General features: G+C 36.2%; 1 protein-coding gene and 1 pseudogene across 1 annotated transcript in view; one reads left to right on the top strand and one right to left on the bottom strand.

Annotated features, from left to right (window-relative positions):
• The window catches only part of LOC148086635 (neural-cadherin), a 288,414-nt gene that overhangs the window by 8,044 nt on the left and 258,844 nt on the right, over positions 1 to 21,526 (top strand). The gene's annotated exons all lie outside the window — the stretch shown is intronic.
• Positions 13,463 to 15,063, bottom strand: LOC148086636 (protein FAM204A pseudogene; annotated as a pseudogene).

The following is a 21,526-nucleotide window of genomic DNA, read 5'->3' as shown; positions in this document are numbered from 1 at the left end:
CTATTTCTAACTTCAGTTTTTTTTTGGACAAAAAGAGAAATGTAAAGACGCTCGTATCTCCTATTTTCCTAAGACACAATTTTCAACCATTCTATATCATTACTGTATCTACCATTTTTTTTGGAATTAAAGATATTACACAAATGTTCAAATAAATGAGGCCCTGTGCCGATACAGCAGACATTTTTGGTTCTTAACAAAATATCGGGAAAACAGCGACCACAATACGTTTTTTTTCATTCCCCAATTTTCCTCTGTACATATGCAACTTTATTGTCTGGGTTTTGAATGGCTATTACGACGCAAATTGACGCTGAAGTTAAGATGAAGTCAGATTACACTAGTGTCAGGCTAGGGCCTGGTTTCGATCCTTAATTTACGATACTGGTACTGATACCTTCATTTTGATCACGGTTTCCTGATTGATACTTCTTCCGTCACTATTTTATAAAATCAGTTCAAACAAACGGAAATGACATCGAGTTCTGATAGTTGTGGACATTGACCACTTCAGTGTTCCAGTCAGAAAACTTCAGTCATCAGATGAAATTTGAATGTTAATTCCAACATTGCAGGAGAACAACAAGGTATTAATTTGTCATACAAGCAATGGGAATAAGAAGTTTATCGTCTCTTACTTCTCTCCACCCTTGTATTTTCCTGTGTAACTTCCGTAAGTCTCTAAACAGTAACTAAAAGCAGCAACACTTAGAAGAATTCTCAACAGACATTACTTCTTAAATTTCTTCTCCAAGCTGTTTTCTTCCCAATTTTTTTTTTGAATAATTTCTAGTGGAAAACAACACTTAAAATATTAATCTAGTGTTCACTGCCTTGGTCGTTTTTTAGTTTTACTTCAGACAAATCCGCACAAAGTTTTGATCTTAAGTTAGTAGTGAAAGAGGTTTCGATGATGGGTACTACTGAAACGTTTTGGTTGGTGCCACAAGTTCAATACCCAGCCGTATATATGCCAGTCCACAAATGCATCGATCACCTAAGCAAATCAAAGCTCGCTCTCGATCACACTTCTACATTCACTTTACATCTGAACCATTTAGTTTAAGTCCTCGTTGGCCATAAATTAATCTTCTTAATAAAAAAATGAAACGTAAAACTTAAGTGTTAAGACTATTTTAGTTCACATGGAGATTGTGCACACATTGAATGAAGGTATTATAACCGCCCAATACAGCACTAAAAGAAACGGCAATTGGAGCAAATCGTCTGAGAAGCGTAAATGTCTTTTTGACTGTTTCCATCAATCTCTCAGAGCAGAGTTGGGGAGTAAAGAGCAAAATTGCTGCTGGAGGAGGAGCTGAAAGGGATCATACCCTTGATAGAGTCCTGACATTGTCAATGTAATGGTGAGCCAGTAAAACCACTGCCAATACAAAATAAAACATAGAACCAGCTCATACAAATGGAAGACTTTTGGCTGCACAACAATGAAACGCACATTATAAAAGTCAGTAACTTTTAAAATGTACTCTATTTAGTTTATTGAGGCCTCTTGTAAATGTTTAAATTAATAGCTGATTAAGGCGATGTATATTTTCTTTCTTGTACTCAGAGGGAAGGAATAAACAAATATATTATTTAATAAACATACAGCTTTTCTTGAGGCCCTTTCTATGAGTTTCATGCCCATTTATATGTTTGTATTCAACAGTTGTTTATGTTGAATATTGAATCTTTTTCTGTGTTGAAGTTTACAATAAACCTTTCTAGTTGATCTTTTTTTTAGTTGAAATGGATTATGAAGCTTTATAAAGCGGTGGGTTTATATTCAGAGTCCACTAGATGTCACTCTCTGCTCTACAATATTTTGCTTTGAACAGCTATTCTATTGAAACATCACAGTTAAGGGTGACGGCGCCACCTACTGAGCTCTAAGAATTAGGACACTGCTTAATTGGCTTCACCAGTCCATCACACAAAATTACACATGGCTTTTTAAATACTTTTTATACAATCGGCATAGTATCGGTATAAGTGCAAAGGGGACAATATTGGTGACCGGACAGTACTTTAGTTGATACATTTTCTGAGACTTGTGTTTTTTCCTTGAAGCTGTTTCATAATGTGGTTTTGGATTCATTAGAAAATGTTGTCAGCTTTTTGGTCAATCTTATTTTCCATATCCAAGCTTTTCATGTTTCTCTCTAGGAGTCTAATTACTTTTGTTGAAATATTTTCATCCAGAGATAAAGGCAACACTCAATAGTAGGAATTTGAATACATTTCCACTTTGTTCCTCCGTGTTTGATCAAACAAAAGGAAAAGATAGTCTGTAATTTACTTTCATTGCTTCTCCTTTGGAATTCACTTGATTTTGTGTGTGTGTGTGTTTTTGTGTGTGTGTGTGTATGTGTAGGATTATAGTCAAAGAAGCGCAACAGCTGGCTTTAATCAAGAGAAAACGTTGCCTGATTTCACATAGATAACTTCCACTCGAACACAGGGGAACAAACACATGCACTCACACACACACACACCACAGTGAGCATCGCTATAATGACCAAACAAAACTGTCAAAGACTCATCGGAATGCTTCAGTCCCCCCTTTTATTTACATCTCAAACTCGCTCTTTTACTGTAAACGCACACTGATCCACTCACTGAATCTAACAGTGATCATTGTCTGTGAGCGGAATTACCATTTTATTTCTAGACAGATGGCAACGAGGCGAGCTTGCCGCTGCATATGTTATTTGTCTTTTGTTTTTAAGATGAAACAGAATTCACATCTGGTTCCCCCCCACCCCCCTTTCAAAGAGCATAAATAGCACTTATTTTTCTCTGATGCGAATGCATACACTGTCGGTGCTCATGAAGGGGACAGCATAGAACCACGCACACATTTACTTATATATTAGACATGTTTGCACTGTTCTTATTCCTGTGACAAAACTGTGTATTAGGCCTGTCCTTTATACCCGTTTACCCAGTATAATCTCCATCATGATATTCATTTTCATATACTGCTATATAAGGCCTACACATTTATTGACGTGCACTGCAGGAAAGTGTTCAAGCAGGGACCCATTTCACTGCCGCGCACAGACAAACACTGGGTCCACAGAAACGTTTTTCAGCAGAGAATTGCAGCACACTTTGATGAGGAAATCGTATTATAAAGACTAGCAGCTTTTGTGGTTTGGAGGTTCGTCGACAAATGCTAATGCTCTAGTAGAAGAACTCACATTTCCCCGATCCTTAAAACTCTGCATTGGCTGCCAGTTTCTTTCAGGATCAATTTTAAAATGATGGTTCTTACTTTCAGAGTTCTTCATGGTCAGGCTCCTCCTGACATCACTGATCTGATCCAGCCTTACACCCCAACTTGAGCTCTGAGGTTTGTGGGTCAGAATCTACTGATTGTTCCTGAACACACTTCCAGACCAGAGGAGGAAAATCCGTCCTGGTTGTTGCTCCTAAGCTTTTGAACGATCTTCATCTGCGTTTGATGGAGTCTACTGACTCCACTTTGTGACCCTGGTCTTGAAAAGCGGTCTATAAATACTATTTACTTACTTACTTCAAGAAACATCTTCAAAGACATTTATTTGTGCAGGCTTTTCCCTGATTTTCTCTAATATCTTGGCTTTTAGAGTTTTTCAAAATTTGGTATTATTAAATGTATATTGCTTTTGATTGTTCAAGCGCCTTGTGACCCTTGTCTAGAAAGGTGCTTTACAAGTTACCATTACTTACTTACTTACTAATGCTAGCAGGCAAAAAAAAGGCATGGCATAACCCAATTCACTTGGCAGGTCATGTTCTTCATCTTCTTTAAAAACGTATTTCTGAGACTTTTTATTTCGTAGTACAAATATTTGGATTTCCCACATAAATAATGAATGGATGTCAGAACTTAACAAGAGTACCCGCTGTCTCACCGATGGTCTCCAGGCAAGATTCTTCCACTTTCTGTCTCGATGGAACAGACATTTCAGGTCATAAAGCATTGAGATACTGGCTACAGCAACGATGTTAATGTCAGATTTTGCGCTTGCAGTCACTGCGTAGTTCAAGTTCTTAGTGTCTGATGCACTGCAAACTGACACTGAGGTTGTTTATCAAATGAACACCAGTTAGCTCAACAAGTCTTGATAGCCTTAAGTGTAATGTAGCGGTTGTTGCTAGACGGCAAGGTAACAGGTTTGACTCCAGTTCACGTTGCTTCCGTGGGTTTCCTGTGGGTTCTCTGGTTTTCTCCCTGAATAAAAAAACAAACGATTTGATTCCAAATTGTTGGTGCTGGCTTGTGCATGAATACTATATCATATATTTTGAAAACATAGATTAATGTTAATGTCGATATATTGACCTATAAATATACTTATGATGAAGCTAAAATTGCTTCATCAAGCTAAAATATTACGATGTCAATTACAAAGAAACTTTCAACAGTATATTAAAAACTGTGCTCGGCCCGGGACGAAAAATTAAAAAATTCTATTATGTTTTGAGTTCCTGCCACAACTAACCCCCCAAAAAACTGCATTTCCATGAGTAATTAAGTGAAATTAAAAAATATGAATTGGCTTCAAAGTCAAAAAGGAGATTGAATAGCTTTTCTTTCCAAAATAAGCCACTCAATGCTCTGCATCAACCCTTTCATTTAAAAAAAGAAAAAAAAGAAAAGTATTCTGAAATAGAAATGGCAGTGTGGACTATCATCTTGAGTGTGTGACAGCGACCCGCTCGGCAGATTTACATGCAAATGTAAATGCAGCGCAGAAGCCAAACGGTGCTGCCAACACTCTAAGCCGCCTCTGTTCGTGGAGGGCAGCTGAGTTAATGTGTGAATATCTATCTGTCATCTTACAGTAATTAAACCCTCTTAGATGGATCTCCCCGTTTTTAAGATATTTTCATTTATAGAGCACTGTTTGTCAATTCGTTGTCCTCTTTAATTGTATCCTTCTTATTAAAAAACAGCAGTTTGACCTTTTAATTCCAGAGCTTATAAAAGCCCTTGGTAGCAATTACACTTCTAAGTATTTATTGTTAAGTCTCATCCGGCTTTCTACACCTATCCGAGGGGTTTATCCCTCTTTTTTTTTATTCTGCAAGATTCTCTCAAGCTCTATTTGATTGGAAGCATTTGTGACGTGAGACAGATGCTTTGCAGTGTTAAGGTCAATGCTCGGGTTGGATTGTTGAATGAACAGAGATTTTTTTCAATGCCATTTATTTTAAAGTAACACACATATTTGGTATATATTCGATTTTAGAGTAGTTCATTAAAAAATGAATTTCATATTTTTCATTTTTTTCACTTTTGTTTACGATTAAATTTTTTTTTATATTTAGCGAGAGGAAATGTACATACCATCTACAAGTCTTTGCTCATTGATCATTGAAGCTCAACTACCTAAATGGTCATTATAAAAGCTAGACAATAACTTACGCAATACTAGCACATAAGGGTCAAAATATACAACATGCTAATGTTACTATTCTATACAGTAAAGTCTCATGTTAAAATGGCTTGTTTGAATAAGTGATAACTAAAAAGTTTTTAAATTACAAAAAATTAAATGTGATGGTAAAAAGTCATTGTAAAATGTTTTTTAATTGAACACTTAATAATAATAGTTGTAGTAAAATGAAAACCGTTAAATTGTAATTTGAATGTTGCCGTGTTGTTGCAGACTGTATCTTCCAATTACTTACTGCAGATACAGTTTTTTTTTTATCATGATGTATCACAATAAGAGAATCACATTGACTTTAACTATTATCATATTAATGTTCAACAGCGGGAGGTCTAGTTTGAACACCTCAGAGTTTGAAGTCTCACTTAGTACGTAGCGTGCTGCTTTTATGATTCAAACCAACTACTTTAAAGTTACAAACAAACATTTCCAGCAGACATTGTTTCAAGTCCCTTGCCAGGGAATACTGGAAGCGACGAAAGCAGAGGTTGGTGTTGAATAAAATTCAGTTTGTAAATTAAAGCAGTAGTACGATCGAAAATATTATTTCTAGCATCCAGTGAAACTAAGTTATTGTGGCTCCTCTGTGCTGTTGCTACATTATTTTATTTTGTATTAAATGTATCTGCAATAAAGTCTCCTGAGTCAGATTCTTGTTTCATCCCTCTGATAGGTACGGTCTTGCAGTAATACTGTAAAGAGATTGTCAAAGTTAGTCCAAAAATTTGTCAATAAAATGTCACTCCTGGATTTAAAAGCTGCTTTTTTTTCTTGACCTGTGATTCATTAAGGTCTACCTCCCTACAAATACACATTTTGCATTGTATACAGTAGGTTTCCTGAAACGTGTTCATTGTTGTGTTATTTTTTGGCACATTCAATAATTAAATATCTAATTAATATAGTGTAAAACATTTGTTTAAATATGGAAATAATTATAAAGTTGCATATACATGTTAAAGTAACTAGAAATTGCGTCTAAATCAAACACATTTTATTTCAAAGTTCTCTAGATTTCTCCTCTTTCTTTACTCATGGTTTTGGAAAACTCAATTCTTGGTGTTGAAATTACCATCAAAACTTGTTCCAATAAACACACCTTAGTTACGTATGAGGAAAATTAATTTTAGTTCCTCTTCATATCTTGTGAGTGAGGGAAAGATAATGGTACAGTTTGTGAAACTAATATTTTTTAATACTAATACTTTAATTAACAAGTAGGGGGTATTCCCTGGGAGAACACATTGTTTTGTTTCCCTGTGTTCCACTAGTAGCGTTTGGGTACGCTACTAGTGGATTGAGGCCTCATGAAACATTTTTAAGCTATTGCGTCTCCATTTTAAAAGGCCATTAAATAAGCATTGGGCCTTGAAACAACCATCATACTGATAGCTTACAGTTTTTTTTTAAGGTTTGATAGTACAACTAATAAACAATTTTACATGCGTTATCCATCCACTTTCTTTCCCTCTTGTTTTCCACAGGAAGAGTTCACAATACTTAAGGTTTATTTCCCTTCAGAAATAAATCTGCTGCTGTGGAAAATGACACATTAAGAAACCAACCACTTAAAAAAAAAAAATAGATGCACCAGTTAGCGAGAGTTCTAATCTTGATCTTGGTGGTAAAGAATAAATCTCAAAGTGCTTTAGCTTCTGTGCCAGCAGGATGACTTGGGAGCGCAAAGATCGAAGGAACATTTCCATACATCTCTAAGGGCATGCACACTGGCTTGTGAGGAAAAGTTAAACTGCATGTGGAGGAAAAGACTTTCAAGTTCTCTTCCACATCTTTAAAAGCGACTCCAGTAAACCCTTGTCAGAACTATTTGTTTTACATTATTTTACTTATTGCTAATTAGTTAATTTAAAGAACAGATGGTGCTGCCCCTAGTTAATAGGTCATTGGAATTGATTATTTTTGTCTCTGTTTCTTTGAAGAGTTACAGCCTTTACTCACAAGTTCTCCCCTGTCTGAATCTTGGCGAACGAGAGGTTACGTGTCCATTATGAAGCAATAATGGCTTCAGACCTCCTTCTGGCACCTCTTTGTTTATAAAAAAAAAAGTCCTTTAGAGAGTTTTGGTCAAACTGACACATACTCATTAGTACAATCGAGGTCCAAGATGAGTTGAGAGCGGTTGAAGTAGAAAGCCCAAAGACACATATTTTTGACACGATTAAAAAAGAAATGATCATTTGCGTCAACGACTTTTCCCCTTGCCCTCTGGTCAGGATTGCAGTCTTTTCGTTGCCCCCGTTGCTACTTCTTAATTAAAGTTTAAATTACCGTAATACGCCAAGAGAAGCCTATTCATTCGTGTGGGTTGAGGCCACAGGGTAGCGCCGTCAAGTCCTGCCTTTTTCTCCAAGATTTTGCTGCAGCGGGATCAATTAATGTCAGCCTGTGTAACTGTGTTATGGCCGGTGTGTATAGGGAAGTCAATTCCCCTGTGTTTGGATCAAACAACCATGTAAGAGTTTGTGTGTGTGTTGTTTCAGAACTCCCCTGTCTCCCCACCGCCCCACAGCTCTTCCTAATATGCCCAAACTCACAAGAGAGATGCCTTTTTCACTGCTTGTTACTCCCGGCTCTCCTTTTTCTGTCTCTCCTTCACTTAATGTAAATGTCATTTTTGGTTCCGTAGATTGAGCAGCCTGCATATGTTTTCTCTACCAAACCAGCAACGCCTGGAATGCAAACTAAAAGGGCAACACCAGTCAAACAAATCACTCACTTTGCTGAGGAAATATACTGAATATACTGTTTGTTACCTTTATTAAAAAAAAAAAAACATATGGTTGCTGTTTATGCGTTCCATTTTTATCTTTTTTTTGTGTGTAACAAAAACAAAATGTGGTCTTTAATATCCTTTAACATGTGTTTCAACACGTGTTTGACTATTTAAGTTATATGCATCCATTTATTTTGACCAACAACATTTTAACAAATGATTGTCATTTAACATGTATTTCAGTTTGCAATAAATAAACGTATTCAAAAAAGCATTGGTAATTAAATCTTAGGTTGCAACTGTGTGTACAGTGTTCCTTGCATGACGATTTAATTTTTAAAATGTCACAATATGATCAAACTTTTGATAAACAAATGGGTAAAAAAAAAAGGCATACTATATTTGTTAAATGTCAATAGGATTAACAATTGGTTATTCAGTCTTAAATGAATGACACTTAATGTTATTTTGTTAATCTCGCCTTCATTTTCTATGCTCTATCTTAACATAAGTAAAAGTATTTAAGTCATACTTTTTCTGTGCTTTTGTCACCGTAGTGCTCAACAAATTAAAAAGAAAAAAAGATGCATTAATATACTTTATATCGATACATATATATATATATATATATACATTTTCCCCTTTCATTGATTGTTATCCCTGCTTCCCTGAATCATGTCTTTCACTCCGTCTCTCTGCAGCTCTAGCTATCAATGTGAGTGATTGTGCAATCCCAAAGTGAGTTAAAGACATGAGGAGACTGTCAAACAGATCAATGGACAGTGTCTGAATACATCTTCCAACTCTTCTCTCCGCCTTCAAAAGTCTTAGAAATAGCAGTCACACTTGATGCATTCGAGAAAATGTTCCCACGAAGCAAATGCTGGGGTTTGACTTTTTTTTATTTATTTTTATTTTATATAAAGTGGAAAATTGTACTCACTGTGCAAGTCCATCTTAGTGGGTGTAATTATAGAGTTAAAAGAAACCAGGTTGTCGTCAGTGACCTTGTTTATACAGAAGTACCAAATATTTAATTTTTTTCTCTCTCAACATTAACCTTAAAAAAACGATTAACCGTTATTTTATTTAATACATTTTAAAATAAGAGATTTGGTCTTAATAATATTATGTTGGTTAGAAATGTCCCAATGTGTTAATAATTAATTTTGCAATTCTATTTTAGTTCATGAACAAGTTTTACTTTAAACAAAATCTAGAAATGTTAACTTTAAACAGATTTTTTTTTTAATTTTAATACATTGGTCAACAGTACGTTGAATGCTACCACAAAGTCATAGAAGAATACACAGAGACCTTCGAACAAGTATGACACCAACTTGAATAAAAACCACAACAACATTTTTTAACTGAAGTATTAATTGGGATATATTGAGCTGTTATGAAAACATATTTATTTCCCATCTACCAATATGGGACATAACAAGGCATCTATCAATGTATCCACTGATTTATATACTGAAGACAAATATGATTATTAGAGTAGTTTCCAAATAAATATGATGGATACATGGGGAACAGTCAAAAATAAATATCCTCCTTCTCAAGACGAAAATATCAATACTAGTCCGTCTAAGATTTGTTTTTTTAAATTAATGCAAACACCCAGAAATTGGATACAAATGTACCCAATAATGTTTACATGACTGATCAAGTACTGTTGAAAATAAAACCCAAATTAAAATTCATGACACTTTACTATAATAATAATAATACATCGTGTTCATTGAGCATTTCTTAGGACACACAAAGACGCTTTACAAACAAAGGGAGAATAAAGTACAACTTTATAAGGTTAACGTCGCTTAAGATGAAATGCATGCTTTCTTGATTCAAATATTCAGACAACTTTATTGGAAAAAATAGCCGACAAACGTTCTGTAGAACAACGATGTCGAAGATCAGCTTTCAAACAGCCTCGGTACTTGGCACTGATCACATCTTTAGCGCTACGTTAAAACTAATGAGTTCATTTATATACCAACGCAAAATATCCCACACAGACATTTTGAAATTCCCAACTATCTGACATCGCAGGGGCTGGGTCTGCTTTGCTCTGATTGATTTACTGTCTGAACCAGAGGTGGTCGGTTCATCTGATTAAAGACAGACAAGTCGAGAATTAAAGATTGGAAGCCGCTGTCACTCCCTCCCTCGCTCGCTCTCACTCACACACAAATGACCTGCAAGTGCCTGATCCCTTATCTGTCTACTACAGTAGCAGACGCTGCAGAAAGCCGAGCTGGCGTGCGGTAGCACAGGATTGGTCAGATCATCCATCAGCGTGAGAGAGCTCCAGCTTGGAGGGTAGGGGGCAGCAGCAAATCAGTAAAATTAGACCGCTTTAATAGCCACATCTGCCAGAACACTGTTGATTTACGCAAAATAAATTCAGCGCAAATGTCTCTGGACCGAGGTTTGCTTGGAGCAGGGGGGATGATGTGCTGGTAACTGAACATAAATATCCAAACCGAAAGGTTTGTGTCACCGTGCAGAACACAGTGCAGGTAATTGGGTTTGAACTTGAGGTGCCCTTACAGTTGGACTGAGATGTATCTAAGAGAGTCATCCTAAATCACAGTATACTTTCATTGAAATTGATTTTAATAAATGAGGCTTTAAACTAGTGAACTACTTTCTTTTCAGGTCAGCTGGTAGCACACCAAGTTTAGAAATTATGTTGGGTTAGAATTACTGTTTAAATCAATTGATTACAGAGAGTTTTTTTCATTTAGTGGGATCTGAAAATAAAGACACTGCTTTAGGGAACTTAAGATGTTTTCCTGGTCTTTGTAAATACACACTGAGGGACATTATTTATATATCTCAGTATTGGCTTGATTCTCCTACCATTGGATATTACTTAAAGGGCAACTAATGTAAAAAAAAAAACCTCTCCTGACTCACTCACTCGTTTCAAATGTTAAAGTCCCTCATCATGACAATTTTTTTAACTGTATTACTTTATGGAGTAGAAATCTTAAAAAAACTAAAGGTTACAAGATGACAGCTCCTCCTCTAGCCAGCTGTAACGACGCCCCACTTTGTTCATACAATGACTCCCTTGGAGGTGGATACGTCCACAATTGATGACTGTAATGAACGTCGATGCTTGGCCAATCACCTCAGAGTGGGTGTGTTTATGGTAAACAAGATTGAATCTCCAGTGGGGGAGGCTTAAGCACATTTTCTTCAATGAAAATAGTTTTGTACAAACAGTACAATAGAGGTCAGAGATCTATTTAAGAGACCCCTAAATAAACACATTAGTTGCCCTTAAACAAATGTAACCAGTGTTTTGTAAAGCTACAAAAAAGTTACTCTTATCTATTTAACTCTTGAATGTTCTCCTGAATTAAATAGAAATGTCATTTTAAACCCATACTGATAATGTCAACCTTGGGTACAATCTTAGGTACGACAGAGCTGTAGAAGTACCAACTAGCAGTTCTCTAAAAGGTAACTGATTAACGGGGCAGAACTTTTCCTGTAACTGCTGCCAGCAACGGGAGAACTCTATACAAGTGTTTATTTCTTTCTCTAGCCGGTCTTGACTGGAAAGGAGGCGACCATCAGGTGTCTGGCTGAAAAATTCCTCTCAAGAACAGTGACATTAAATTAAATACACAAATAAATGACACTCGAGTTTTCATTGAGCATTGCAACATGTGTAATGCTTTGTATGGTATTGTCGTGGGAGATAAAAGCAAACTTTTGAGCTAAGTGCTCTTGAGTGGTTCAGTGTTTGTATATTTTCTAGAGACTTTTTCCTTTAAACCACCACTTCTGAAGCGCACAAGTAAACAACCATGAAAGGTTTGACATTTTCATTTGATTATGAATGGAAAGAAACTCATATTAACTTGCCTTTTTTCTGCCACCGGCTGGAACCAAAAGTTAAGAAATACATAAGTGCTGGAAGGGGCTGATTGGGGAAGTAGGAATCATGAATTGAATTGTTAATTTGCACTGCTTTTAAATTGATCTTTACTTTCAATCGATATTAAACCAGAGTAAGATCAGATACAAGTATATCTGAGAGATGGCTAATATGGTGGAATCTGGAAATTAAGTTGGGTAGGATTCAGATTGTGAGGTTTTTAAACACTGTGAAGAGAGATGCGGTTGTAGAATATAACAGCAGTGTATCAGTGTCAGTTTAAAAAGAAGAAGCACGGGTTTCAACCCTGAAACATAACATCATAGCTGTGCGTGTGTACCAACATATTCAATTATTTTAAATTCAATTGCATTCACTGTGCCACTAGGATTTAACTTATTAACGATATAAGAGAAAAGAAAAAACAGTATCGGCAAATTACTGCGTTTTTCAATAGAGGCGAGAAAGAATAGGTAGAAAACTCAAGCAGAACCAAACTCGGTGTGAGCAAGTCTTCTGCTGTAACCTAGTAATAGAGGCCTTGTTAAAAAAGGAGATTTGAAAATATTTCTCTGTGAAGAGAGTAATGCTTCACGTACTTGACAGGATGGATGAGGAGAAATTTATTTTGTGCAGATTTTTTCCAAAAAAATGACACTGGCCTGGACTGGTACTGAAAATTTAACGTGCAATGCCTGTTCGGACGTCTCGTATTTGAGTCGATGCAATCAGAACATACTATTGATTTAATCCAGCCATCTTCAAAAACGCCAAATCAGCCATTTTTATTTACAGCTGGCTGATCAAGTCAAATAATTTAGCGCTCTGACTCAATGACTGCATGGTAAGACCTTTATCATCTTCATAAGTGTAGTTTTCCAGGAAATGTCTATTGTCTGTAAAGTTGTAATGTACCTCACAGAATAACACTGTCAAAATTGTATCCAGAAGAATAATTCGAGTGAGTAAACTGATGATGCGTGCAGACTCAGAATGTAAAGAAATACTTCTCACTTTGTGTGTCATGATTCAATCAGTACATTGATGGAATTTTCTGTCCAAAATACAATTGTACCTAATTTCTGGCATTGTGCATTTGTGTGAAAGAAGAGCTTGTAACTTCACTTGGTAAAAGCACAAACACTGAGCTTTGATTTTTTTTTTTTTTTCAGCACCTTTGATTCTCAAGCTAAGTGGGTTGAGAAATAATATGTGCAGGGCGGCACACTCTCTTTAGCTTTTGAACAACGCCAGCTCGCTATCCAAACGAACAATAATCTCTTCATTGTTTCTGGCTACTTAAATTCGGAGCATGAGCAAAAGAAAAATATTTAAGCTTGATGTGAATTTAAGACCCAAATCCTGCTTGTCGTGTGTCGGTCACATGAATCCCATGTTGCTTTTGGTTTACCAGCGCTGTTTAGCCTCGAACCCCCATGCTCTCTGCTTCTTCCTCTTCTTGCTGTTCCGTAAATCGTCTTCTGTTTGTTTTATTTTTTTACAAAGTCCCGTCAATCTGCAGCTTCTGCAATTTTCACAGCAAGCTTGAGTGGCGAGTCTTTCGCTCATCTCCTGCGCCTTTGCAATGTCCCCTTCAGCGATGGCCCTCTCTATGCTCCTTTCTAGGCCGGACTTCAAGGGCCGGTTGAAACACGCAGGAGGATGAAATCGATCATTTCCACCAAAAAACAACTTCAGACCAGTACTTTTCATTCCCGACCTGATATTGTCTGCTTGTCTCTGCAGGTTCAACCTTTTCTGCTAGTGGATTATTATAATCTCGTTTTTCATGTCGTTAAGTCTATATTTGTAAAGATGTCTTTGGCCCAATCTTTGTGAAGGCAAAAACAGGTACTCCCTTATTATGTTATACTCCAAGTACAATAGCCTAAATAGGCTCATTTTCTTCACCTTATTTCAAGGAAGGTTTTAAATTAGAGCTCCGTAGCTCAAATATTTAGCAAGCCACAGCCTTGTAGCCCATAGCAGGTCCTGTGTCATTTTTTGGAACTTACCAGGATGAGCTGAAAATATCCGATGGCACAACTTTTAACTAACTTAATAACATGGCTTTTGAATTTTTATTCAAAATATTTTTCATTTTTTCGTTTAGTGAAAATCCGCCGGGTACTTCAACTAATTTTTAATACAAAGTTTTGCTCTCATCCCAGCATCCATTTTTCTTTCTTTTTCCAATCATCCTTATTAAATGGAAAGCTTTGTAGGCACTGTTTTTTTAAGGCTTTAAATAAAGTCCTACCAATGCAAAACATGACCTCCATCCCATATTCCAAAAAATACTCATATCTACATTAGGCTCCATTTCAAATTAAGCAGAGTTAAGATGGGTGTAATAAGATTCTTTCCAGGTTTCAAAACAAGACCATTCACCATCAGTTCTGAGGTTATAAGAGAACTGAGATCTGTGAACCCCAGGAAAGCTTCTGGCCCTGATGGTATCCTGCGGAGGTGATCAAAGGATGTACAGTTCAGCTGACAGGACTCTTTTCAGACATGTAGAATATTCACATGTCTGAAGGCATCTATCATAGTTCTTTTGCAAAAAAAAAACACATCACTGACCCCACTATGGTGGAACACAATCTGTATCAAACTGTCTATAACTTGAAGTACAAGACTTTTACTGTTATTGGAAGTCTCTGTGTAATTGTTGACATCTCTGTTCCTCATCTTATCCTAAACACTGGCATCTCCATCAGTGACTATATCAACGTGATGGCTAATCTACTTTGGATCCTAGATTTGAGTTTGGTGCATGTCATTTCACCAGGTCAAGACTAAACTGAGCCCAGACCACCATAGAAAGACTTGCATAGTTGCTGCTGACCTTCTACCACTCCTCTATTGTTGCTGTACATTTACTTGACCACTGATAACTGGCTGGCAGGGCAGAAGCTTATAAACACAGCTAAAAATAAATTATTGGCTGCCCTTTACCCAGTGTGGGATGCCCACGCCATATTGCCTTAGAAAAACCAAAGCCATCCAAGAAGACCTTTCACTTCTTCGCGTCAGTCTAAGTTCTACACCAGAGATCTCCACAAGAGACCAAGAAACTCACAGTTAAATGATCTGTTAATGTCTTAATAATATTCACTGTACATCATCCTTTGAAAGACAGCTATTACGGCCCAAGACCATAGGCGGTCGATACCAAGAACATGATAAAGGTGACCTTGAGGACCAAAACCGGTCATGAGAACTGTAACACTATAGCAAGTCGCCCTAGTCAAATTTCTTGGCATCCAATGCCGAATGACTGAGAGTAACTTGTAAAAAAAACAAAAAAAACATCTGTAAAAACTGATACATCCGTCTGTAACAATTTCAACAATTTCTTAGATGTAGCAACCCTTAAGCCACAATTTAAAACACAATATTTCCATTTTTCCTTGCTTGTAAGCCAAAGGTGACTCTTGTTGATATCTAACTACACAGTTCAACTTGAGAATCATCTCAACTTTGATTCAAACAAGTTGTTAAGAACCATTATTCTGTTATTCTGGAAAGTGAAATCTAATTAAGCTTTCCACTAAGAGCTCCATTGACTTTTGTGTCTTTGTTGTGTGTCATAAATGTATCACTGGCTTCAACCAAATGAAATGCATTGACCTCTTGCAAATGCTGAGTGCGTTTGCTCACTAATAACAAAACAAAAATGTTGAAACCAACTGCCTGCAACATTATGATTGCATCCAAACACCACCTGGTGCTGATAAAACTAGCAATCAGTCAAACACATGGCCTTTGAAATAACTGTTCCCTGAATTCCATTCTCAGTGGAACATCTGACTGGAAATGGCGGAAAACATGGACCTGTATAAAACCAGGGGCCTTGTGCTAATACACATCTGCGACCAACAAATATTGCCAGTAGCAAGGATGAGTGGAATTTCATTCCATTAACATTCCTCCAAACCGAAAAGGCAGGGAGGTACAAGTAACAACTCCCCAAAAAAGTCATACTCGTCATTCTGAATTGCAGAGTCAGGGTAATCTAATTGCAAACACAAATAATGCCCGAAGGTGTCATAGACGAAGGAGTCGCACTTTAGCACATAAACTATTCATTATTGTGTGTTTTCAGCAGCGCCGGCAGCGTCTTTGTGTGTGTGGGTTTGTCTCAGTGTGATAACAAGGGCCCATGCCGTGAGCTATAATCTACTAACACAGTGGATTGAGTCGGCTCTGCAGGATTAGCCGTGCTGTGCAACACTACAGGCTCTTAATTACTGCTATAGAGACCGAGTCAATGTACAGACAAAAGGTGCAAAGAACTGTTGTGCAAATGATCTGCGGATTTTAAATAAAAGGTAAATACAGTGACATTGCGATCAACCTGTTCTTGTGCCAGGTTGATAGTTTCAAATATATTGTTTTTTTATGTCTTCTCAGACTTTTTTATATTATCTTAACCAACCATAACCTCTTTGTCAATATTTCTGTTCTTTTTCTACAGCATACATCATTATTTAGAAAGGCGCTATATAAATAGAGATTATTATTATTATTATTATTATTGTTATTATTTAAGGTCACCTCCTACTCACCTCTAAACAATAGGACACTGTTTCATGAAGCTTCATTAGCCCAACAATATTTTATTTTATTTTTCCATGTTCCTTCAGGTAATGATAAAGCTTCATGAAGCATTGCCCTTTTTTTAGAGTCCACTAGATGGCACCAAACCTTTTTTTTTTTAACTACCCTACCCCTACTTAAATTAGTGAAATGTATCATGAAGCAAATAAGCGCCTGAAGTCCAACCAACCATAAGCACAGATACAATAAATTGATTAATCCATTATGTCAAATTAATGTATTTGATTATGAGTTCAGTTTGAGGAAGAAGTATTTGTTTTATTTGTATTATTTGTTTCATAAAGCTTAATCAGATAATGAAAAAAAAAAACAAGTTTAAAGTCACCAACCATATTCTAGGAGTTAACTAAAACAACCAAATTATCATGGATTGAGCAGAGAAATATAATCAGTGAGTTTTAAGTGCAACTGAGAATAATCACAATTGCTTATTTTTATTACAAAGGAAAAAAAAGTGAAAATAGTGATGTATCATGTAAGTATATATGAGGAGATGTGTCCCTAATACATACACATTTCAATAAGCAATGAGCTGTACAAGTCAAACATCAAAAAAATACATGGATTAGGGATGGAATTTAGAATTGTTACTAAAAATGAATATTTTTCCAAATTGACACGCCACCTACTGACCTCTATAAATGGGACAGAGCTAATAGTTTTTCCTTTTATAATTATTTTTTAAATATATATATATATATATATATATATAGCCACTTTTTACAATATTGACTACCGGATTCAAACCTGCACCCTCAAAGTTGAAGCTTTTATGTTGTGTTTTATAACCTTGTTAAATTCTAAATCAAAATAATCATCTTTCACTTTCTAGTTTGTCACTCTGACAAGTATGTACCACTATTTGGCCACCAAGCTGGCTGTAAACGTGATATTATTCTGACATTCAATGCTTAAAAAAGACCTCTAAAAAAGATATTGCAAGAATCACACCAGGATGACGGATTGACATCTCTAGTGGGGGGTCTCGCAGCTGGACAGCATTCACCAGCATGGCTGTGCCATTGAGCTGCCTCTCTTGATAAATTATGAGTGGGTAATAATCATAAAGTGACAAGTGCAACCCCGTCCACCGGTTTCACGCTGTAAAGACCTGTAATTCAGTAGCAGATCAAAGAAAATAAACCTTAAAAATATAAATATTAATATATCTATCTGTTACATGTATTTTCAACACTATTCTATTAATTTAAAGAAGTTCTGTCGAGACCTCTTTTTTTTTTTTTTTTAAACATATACAGTACATCAAAATGTAAAAAACACTCACAAGACATGATGATTTCAAGATGCGGGCATTTGATTAAGTGAATTGCATAATTTTTATTAATTATTAAAATTGATTTAAGGTCATTTATTTTGAAACTAGGGCACAAAAATGTAATCGTTTTTGTTTGTACATACCACTTAAGCTGCGGTTGCATGGGTCATAATCGGTGCTTAAGGATAATGATAAAGATTAAAATGTCTGAACAAAAAATAAAAAGAGAAAAATATTGTTGTTTATTCTGTATTCACATAATAAAGTATTAAAGGTAGAGTATAATACTACTATTGTAACAGTTTATTTTTGTGTCTAAACAAGAAGGAGCTGTCTCGCCTGCTGTGAGAATTATGAGCTCTAGTAGAAGACTGGCTGCCAGTTTCTTTCAGGATAAATTCTAAAAATTCTAGTTCTTACTTTCAAAGCTATTTATGGTCTAGTGATCTGATCCAGCCTTACACCCCAGCTCGGGCTCTTAGGTCTGTGGATCAGAATCTACTGATGGTTCCTGAACACGGTTCAGGACCAGAGGAGAGAAATCCTTCCAGGCTGTTGCTCCTAAGCTTTGGAACGATCTTCCTCTCTCTCTGCTGTTTGATGTTTGAGTCTACTGACTCCTTCAAGAAACACCTAAATACCTTTTTATTTGACCATGTTTTTTCCAAATTTTCTTGGGGTGTATGTTTGTATTATGTGTTGTCTTGACTTTTAAAGTTCTAACTGTGTATTGGTCCGTTGTTTTAGCAGTTTGTGACCCTGCGACAGGCCCTATACCTCTAAAAATTACTCACTTGTTTATTGCAACCCAAACACAATCAGCAACTTTGGAAAAATGAATACCAACTTACGGGTTTCAACCAGCACCCTCAAAAGTACAATTGGTGTGCAACACTGAATCCTCAGTTATAACTTGAAGATGGATAGGGGAATTTGCCATAAATACAAGGGTCTGTGATGCTTCATAGTCCAGAATAGAATTATTATTATTAATACTATTATTTCTTTTATATGTGTTTCATGCTCCCCATCCCTGGTTCACCCGTGCTGCCAACTATAGTTTGGACACCTTAACCAAAACCAGGAAATTACAATTGAGAGAGAGAGTAGGTGAACCATTAACCTTAAGTCAAATCAACAATCTTCCAAGAGATGCGCAACAGCAACACCATCTTCATGTCGTGTCAGAGAGGCATCTGCTCTCCGGTCGCTCCCCTACGGCAGTGTTGTCTGGATGAGACTGCTCAATCATTGTCGTTGCATCACATTAAGTGTGTGTGTGTGCGTTTGTCACAGCCTGACTGAGAGCGAGGTGCGGCACGGCAGCCTCTTAGATCGATATCTTTGACTGAGAGATCACAGCAGAAGCTTAGTAGCTATCAATGACTTTGTAGTGGACTGGTGTGTGCATTTCTGTTTGTGTGTCGCACGGTCTCTATGAGACACAAGTTGGAAATGGCTGGACGATGGATGGACCTGACAGGAGGGAATAGATGAGTCTGTGAAAATAACTTCCCTTCGATATTTCTCTCTTTGCCACAAATTCACACACACACACACACAAATACAGTCCCTTTCCAACTCTTGGTGGTTCAATTATAAAAATTGGAAAAATATGAAAAGGAAAGAAGCCAATAATTATGTCACAATTTCCTGCTGTTTTCCATTATTGATCGTTTTTTCACGATTGAGCTGGATTGTGTGTGTTCAGCATTTTGCTCCCAATTAGTTTTCTCTCTCGGAGACATTTTTATCCAATCGAGCGACTGAGGTGAAAAGAATGGAATTGGTTTGTTTGGCAATGTTTTATTCAGATACACTGGATGAATGGGTGCTAGTCGTAGCATCGGCACGGGACGGAACAATATGCAACTTAATTTATGAACTCCAAAATTCTCGAGGGAGTTGTAATAGTGAATCATTTGGATACATTAGTTCATTATGATTAAAGTAAATTATTATGAGTAAATTATTTGATATTATCTTTAGTGATACTCCTCACTATGACGAGTCAGGAAAACGAATCAATAAATGTTATCACTATGTTTTTGTGTGCTTTGATTGTTTCAACTTTAAAAATCCCACATATATATATATATCGTCTCCATAAGCCTTGTTAGCATCTAAACGATTATGTTAAGATTCAACGTTTATGACGATACAATTATTATTATTATAGCCGAGTGCTTGGTCTGTTGGGATGTTCAGGATTGTGTTTGCATTGATTTTGCCATTCTCCATGAAGTTAAAGCTTATGATTGAGTTTGGGAAGTTCTTCAGTTCGAAGTAATCATTTTTTTTACTTGTATTCATTTGTTTTATTGTCCTATTTATTTATTTATTTTTATTTTGAGTAAACTTGACTGAAACGAGCGTCTTGACTTATCCAGAGTCACGGTCATATGCTTCTGAAGAATCAATAACACCAAACAATGTATACTATGTTTTTGATCTGTGATATGCAATTTATTTCAAATGTTTTCCTCTTCAAATACTGCAGTTTCTGAGATGTGGAGAGAGGAGGAGTACAGTTATTACACTTGATCCTCAGAGAGTGTGGGTGTGAATCTGTCGCAAACTCAATACGTCAATCCATCAAGCTGAGTCCAAAAGAAAAAAAAAACCTAATACAAATCTAAACCTCATGGTGATGCTTAAGGAAACATTGGGATGACATGGATTAGGACAGATGGGCAGCAGACCACGAGTGTCAGGACAAAATTGATCTTGGACACTGTGTAAATGAAAAAAGAAAAGCTTCTGGCGCTTTTAGAAGTGAATGGGTTTAGCAGAGCCATAAGGACTTCTTCTCCAGAGACAATTTCTGTCTCATATTCTTGAAAAGTATAGAGTGAGTTTTGACAAAAAAATAACAATAACAAAAAAAACTAACAAAAAAACGTCACTGAGTTGTTTGAATTTAACTCTAAAGGGTACAGTCACTGCGAAGCTGGAGGTCAGGAAGTAATTTTGAAAGCAAACTGTTTCTTTCTTCCTTTTTAATTCAGCCTTTGTGTTCCCTGTTGAAAATGATTGTTTAAAATGTGGAGAAAAAACTTGTGTACACATATTCATGTAGATGTACATTTAAAAACGCATCAGTTGACATTAAAATAAGTTTATTACGAATGAAAGATGCTCAAAATGCATTTCAGAAACATTGATTTTTTTTAAATAGTTAAAATGTTTTTTTGTGTTTGATATTTGTCATACTTTGGGCAACTTTTTGAGCACCAGCAATACATTAATACTAGTTTAGCACAGTTTAAAAATAAATAAAAAGATAATGTGATTATTATAACCTCTTATACAATGCTGGAAACTATGTTCAAACTATTGTTCATTGTGGCTTTTGTGAAAAAAACTACCAATATTAGTTCATTGGCATATTTATTTTCATTTTCCTGGCAAATCATCAAGGCTTTTCTGGTGGTGATGCTTTAAATTTTAGAAATTACATTTTGTTTTGAAAACCCCAACAGCCTAACTCTCCATAACGTTGATGTAATTGAACAAGACAAGATAAGTGGCACAGCTTTGTCATC

This window comes from Callionymus lyra, chromosome 2 (assembly GCF_982586985.1).
Source record: "Callionymus lyra chromosome 2, fCalLyr1.hap1.1, whole genome shotgun sequence".
NCBI classification, from domain to species: domain Eukaryota; kingdom Metazoa; phylum Chordata; class Actinopteri; order Syngnathiformes; family Callionymidae; genus Callionymus; species Callionymus lyra.
The sequence above is the reverse complement of the archived record's forward strand: the minus strand, read 5'-3'. Positions and strand labels throughout refer to the sequence as shown.